Source organism: Rhinichthys klamathensis, unplaced genomic scaffold, assembly GCF_029890125.1.
Source record: "Rhinichthys klamathensis goyatoka isolate OS25496 unplaced genomic scaffold, OSU_Roscu_1.1 h1tg000311l_1, whole genome shotgun sequence".
NCBI classification, from domain to species: Eukaryota; Metazoa; Chordata; class Actinopteri; order Cypriniformes; family Leuciscidae; genus Rhinichthys; species Rhinichthys klamathensis.
In genome coordinates, this window is record NW_026606829.1 from 656,110 (window position 1) to 662,469 (window position 6,360).

Below are 6,360 nucleotides of genomic sequence, written 5' to 3' on the forward strand. Positions count from 1 at the left end.
TACATGTATTTATAATATGTATGGTAACTTGCCTAAATATACATCTTTTTAATGTTTTTGAAAGTCTTATGATGCTCAGCAAGACTGCATTTATTTGATCAGAAATGCAGTAAAAACAGTAATATTGTGAAATAATGCTACAATTTAAAAGAAGTGCTTATTCTATTTGAATATATTTTGAAATGTCATTTATTCCTGTGATGACAACGCTAAATTTTCAGAAGCTATTACTCCAGTCTTCAATGTCACCTGATTCTTCAAAATAATGATCACTTTCACCAGTTCATCTTAAATTACATAATACCTTGACCTTACTTGAGGCCGTTACCTTCCACAAATAAACAAATCATGTGTTCAGGTCATCTGACACACAGAGCTTTCTTCCCCGGAGCCTTGTTTTCACCTCAGCTCCAGAGAGATCATTGTTCACAATTAACTCAAATCACTGGTCGAGGGAAGATCATGTGTCCTGACCTGACAAAACAGCTTATTAAACCGTGCTTTGACCTTGCTGTGACTCCTGAAGTGGATGTCAACCTTAACCCGCGAATGACATACTAGCGACAAACGGCCTTGATCCACTCAACAGAGCAAGCTGGATCAGATTTCGGCCCCCATTATTGAAGATGCCCACTAAAAATACAAGAACGAACAGTAAAGTGCTGTTCAAAGCGGTCTGGGTGATAATTATCTCAGCCTGGTGGGAAACAATCTGGCCCTCTGGGTCAGGTCTAAGGCCATGCGCAAAGGTGACGATAGCGTCATCCTAAACGGTTTGACCAAGACATGCCCGCCCCTTCAAGGTCTTGGAAAGCTGTTCTCTTTAGTATGCGACTATGCGCTACTTGGGGGAAGGGTAATGTTCTGATTTACTGATGACTATCAAATGGAAAAACAGCTGCCTCTTTGTGATGAATGAGGTGACACTTTTTGTTCAAAGCGCAAAGGCGGCAATAAAACCTTTAAACAAAACAAAAAAAGCACACATGACCACAACAAAAAGACTACATCTCTCACCTCAAAAGCATCAAGAATTAGCATATCAAAGCGGCATGTTGAAAAAACACAGAACTGTAATGTTTACCCAGCTGTCCCTGGTGCTTCTGTCTCTCCAACGCCGCAGATTCCTTCCACAGTCTAAACACGGACGGAGGGCAACCAGACTAAAAAAATGTGCCATGAGCTGAACTCAACAAAACCGCATCCCCCGGGTAACGGCATGAACTACACACCCAAAACGTGTTGTGAAGGGGAGCCTGCTGTTGCTCGGTAACAGATTAGTCCAGTTTATGCTTTAGTGGGGTGGATCTGCTGCCCATCACCACTCGCTCTCTGCCAAATCATGGCCAGAGGACTTTCCAGACACTCACGCTAAATAGCCCTTGACCATGAACTCTCTGACTGTTCAAACATTTTCAGAAACCTTGAACACATCTCTGTGATGCCAATACAACCCCAGAGCTTGTCTGTAACATCTTACAGCAACAATCTATCTTTTGGTTTCAGCCACCTTTAGAAAAAACTGAGAGGAGCATACAAGAAAATATTAAATGTCTTTAAAGAACATATTATTTGGCTGAACATGGTGTTCCCTCTTATTCTCAGCAACTTTGGCATTAAGAGGTTCATTTAGCTGTAGAGACCCATTTGATAGAGTAAAGAAATAAAGCAGAATAAAAAAAAAAGAATTCCATTAAAGGTCTCCATACTCCGTGCCGAAGGCTCGAAGTTATCAAAGTAACAGTATCAGATATATCTACATAAAAATATATCGTCGCTATTGGGTGTAAACCTTGTATTTACATATTATTTTTTCATAAATAATTACTATCGGTTACTTCTATTTTTACTCAAGATATATATATATATATATATATATATATATATATATATATATATATATATATATATATATATATATATATATATATATATATATATATATATATATATATATATATATATATATATATTTTTACTCAAGATATATATATATATATATATATATATATATATATATATATATATATATATATATATATATATATATATATATATATATATATATATATAAAGGCTACATTGAGGAGCAAAGAAAAGTGTCTTAGTCTAGCATTTGTTATCGAGTCATTCCCAATACTGCCTTAAATAGCCTGTGTATACTTGACAGAAAAAAGTGCCCATATAGCTACAGTAAACTTTATAACCCGAATGTTGCTGAAAACGTAATGCAATGAATGCACTTACTACCTCAGATGCAGCCCTTCTAATGATGGACAAAAAACAAATTCACTGGCCAAAAATACATTTGATATTTTTAATAACATAATGACTCATGCAAGTGTCTGATCATATACAAAGCTACTTTGACAACGCAGTATTTAATTATTTAAAAATAGTGGTTTTTCCACTTCCTAAAAAGTAGTTTTTGGAGATACAAGGTTTCCGCCCAACAGCGATGATATTCATTATTTTCTGAATTGTGTATTTATTTTTTTCTCATTTTACTTTATGAATTGGCGCCTTCGTGTGTGCATAACTATATAAAATACAAAGTTCTGTCGTGAATCTCTAGATGGCACAGGCTGATAGGTCCTTAGCTCAATTGTTAAGAGATCACATCGTTATCTACATAGTGCAGTTGATTGGTAGCTGTGGCATCAGCAGCCAATGAGCTTGCTGCTCAGATTTCAAATACTTGGCATTGTTTGCTGTTCCCAGCACGCCTCAGAAACCATCCACCTTCCCCAGCTCCACCTGTATAGAGCGCTACGGGGCGTAGCAGGTCTATTCCGCCAAGACCATAAAATAAAGTACATAAGCACATAATTTATATACAGCCTGATTAAAAAAATATTGCAGTATAAAAACTACAGAAAAATATCTACCATTTGACATATGTCCATGGTGGCAAAAAATATATCAAACCACCCTGCTGTAATCCAAACTCTAAAAAGCCCAACACTCAGAGCAGACGGTAATCCCTAGCGTTTGTATTCAAAGTGGTGGCACAATAATCTTTTCTCACCATATGTTATAGATTACCTGGTAATGAATTCTGTTTAATTAACTCTTAAGAAACACCTCGAAGGTCTAAGTTCAAGCTGTGCATTATTTTCTTGATCTGCTCGGCATAGAGCCGTCTTTGTCTCGGCAGGCAACCATTGGATTCGATTTTCCTGACAACATCTAGCAAGTCATAAGCATGACCTCATATCTTATCGAACTGGGTACACAAAAAAGCAGCTGGTGAAATCACTCATGTCGTAATGCCACCACAGAGCTCCTTGAAAATACTTTACTTTCCCAGTACCTGGCAGAAACCAGCCTCGAACACATAGACAATGCCACAAGTCTGATCAACTGTTATGGTCCAAAAAAGTGGATACGGTGATTCTCCACCACGTTTCATGTGCCTCTCAATGTGACAATAAATCCATTACCTCTGCCTCACATCCATTGCACATGCTGCTCTCCTCTCTTGCAATATATCAATCTTCTCAGTCATTCATAAATTCTAAAAATCCCCTTTTAGTTAATTGCTGAACCAATTTAATTCCGAAGAGCCAGTCGTAATGAAGTAGGGATACATCCACCGACTCCCTCTGACAACGCCACTCTTTTTGCGCTTGCTGGTGTGAGTGGATGAACATTGAAAGATGCTTGCATTAAAGCCATATAATTATGTGTGGGTGAAGCACTCCATGGCTCGGCTTATTGTAGCAGACACAATGCCCTTGCCTGAGCTCTGTAGGCTCCAGAAAGGACAGGCGGCTAAGAAGTTGTGAAGGACAATCCACCCTAATAGGACAGCACTGCAGCGGCCTTGGACTCTGAATTCTCTGCTCGACGGGGGACATACATCAATCCGTCAGCCCAGCCACAGACAGCCCTGTAACCTTCAAAAGTCTCAGGATCGGTGAGGAATGATTGGCATTCGAGTGAGCCACTTTTCTCAGTGGGATTTGCTTCATATAACCCAGAGTGGTTAAATTAAGACACCATTGAATAACAGTCTTAAGTCCAATTTAACCATTGCCCCTACTGCGTCCTCTCAAGCCTTCAATTATGCTGATCCTGCCACATGGTGACCTACGAAAACCTTTATCCCTACAGCCATTAAAGCTGTCTAGAGACATAGACGTAGGAGCCAGGCAGGGCAATACATGTTAGAAATGATCGGCTCACGCCGCAATCCTTATTCGTAATGGCTACAGTGCAGAGCTTAAATGTAGTGGTTTTGGTGAATATTTCTGGGAAATATTTCCAGAATCAGCCAATGTCCAAAGAAACTAAAAGACTGGTTTGAAAGTTTCAAAGGTCACTATGACATTTCCTGTAGTTATAAGAAGTTATAAGAAGCCCCAGAAAGAATCTGCAGACAATTTTCACATGCTGTGATATGGATTTTAATATGGTTATATCGAGCCTTTATTGGTAGCTGACATGAAATATTTCCGGGACGTTGACGTGTCGTACGGTCTGAAATGCTAAACTACCCCTAGAATTCTAAAAGTCACTATGAAACAGAAGAGATGATATTTTTGTGAAATGGATTATCGAAAAAGAAAAAATGTTGGTAGGTGACTTGGTTCTATGCATGGGTTGTTGATTTGATTTTGAGATGTGGGCATTGCACTGAAAAATGAATGTGAATGTGCATTTAGCAAAAAGATAGGTTGAATTTTCTTTTCATGCCAACTTTAAAAACAGCATTTTGCCACTCATTAAATAACTATATTAAAAAATTGTGAGTGGTCAGGTCAGATAGGTCTTTATTTAAAAATATATATATTAAATAAAAAATTGTTTTAGAAGAAATGGTGACCAGTCACAGCACCTAAAATAAATATACACATTCTCTTATTCATTTTTTTTTTTTTTTACCTCAAATCTTGATGTTGATTTAGAAACAAATCTTCATGGGCATGTTATTTATCAACAACCCATAAATGTCAGGAATTGACCCAAAAATTGTGGGGCGAGGCATGTGTAGAATTTTATGAATGACTGGCATTCCAATTCTACAGAAATCTGTGGAACTTTCTGTGGGCACATATTCCATGTGGGCTTGGTTATACAATTTCATAGGAATCTGTAAATAAAAAAGTAGATTATGGACTGAGATATTATACAAACGGATAAAAATCTAAAAACCTTCACAAACAGCATTGGCTACCACCCATTAAGTTTGGCTTCTGATTTCTGAGAGTCTATGCATGTGAAGTTAAGGATAGTTGCACATGTGTCATAAATCGCATACCTAATATTGGCGTACTCTATAAAAACATCACTGATACACATCGCTTGCCTCGGCCTGACATTTCTATTCTACAGATGGAAAAATCATTTCTGTGGTGTACTGCTGATAGATGAGCTGGCACACGGAGACATGATTTAAGATGCTTCTTTCCTTTTGCCCTCCACTTTTGCTTACGCCATTAGTTTAATACGGGACTATTTGCTTGCATTTGTCTTTTTTTTACCAACCCCCCCCCCCCCCCCCCCCTCCCCCCTCCCTCCCCTCCTGGACCACAACACAAGCCAATTTAAGAGGCACTGTAAATGTATTTTCTTAAAAGCTAGTGCGCTGCTGAGATCGCATTGATCCCTGATGTTTACAAGATCACGTTCAGCTGGTTGTCTCTTCAACAAGCCGTTTGCTTGCATGCATACCTCTCTTCCTGATTTATCTGACCCTGATCTCACAGTGGGCCGGCTGTAATATTTTTCTCGCAAACTATGAATAATGTACTTCAATCTCCATTATGGTCAATCAATTATGGGTTATGATTGAGGGGCGTGGTGACCTCCTGTCTGGTAGATGATCCTGCCATTATCTCATGAACAATATACCCCTTCCAGCCATCCATACGCATGCGCGCGCGCACACACACACACACAAACCATTTCACCTTTTCACTTCATCCCTCCATTTCCTCATCCTGGCTTTCTTTCCACATGATCAGATGGCATTTACTGTTCCGCCCTGTGCAAAACGACAGGAGTATTTCTGTCTCTCTACGCTAACTGCATACTCTGTCAAAGTCCAGTTACCTGAGCTTCGAAATTCAATTTGTAATATGATGAACTGACATCATAATATTATTCAGAACAACAAAAAAGCAAAGCAAGAGTTGGCAAACATCTCTGTAGGACTGTGAGCATCATTTAGGAGTCCAACCAAATACAGAAGAAAACCACAGGCACTTCTATGCATAATCAAAAACATTCACTTTTAGATATCCATATATTTTGACTAGTGTATGTCCATATAACTATACCATAACTGTCTAATTATGAATTCACTAACAGGAATGTTGAAGAAATAGTTCACATAAATTACAATTTTATCATCAT

General features: G+C 38.4%; 1 protein-coding gene across 2 annotated transcripts in view; it reads right to left on the minus strand.

Annotated features, from left to right (window-relative positions):
- The window catches only part of nrip1a (nuclear receptor interacting protein 1a), a 40,661-nt gene that overhangs the window by 30,771 nt on the left and 3,530 nt on the right, over positions 1-6,360 (minus strand). The gene's annotated exons all lie outside the window — the stretch shown is intronic.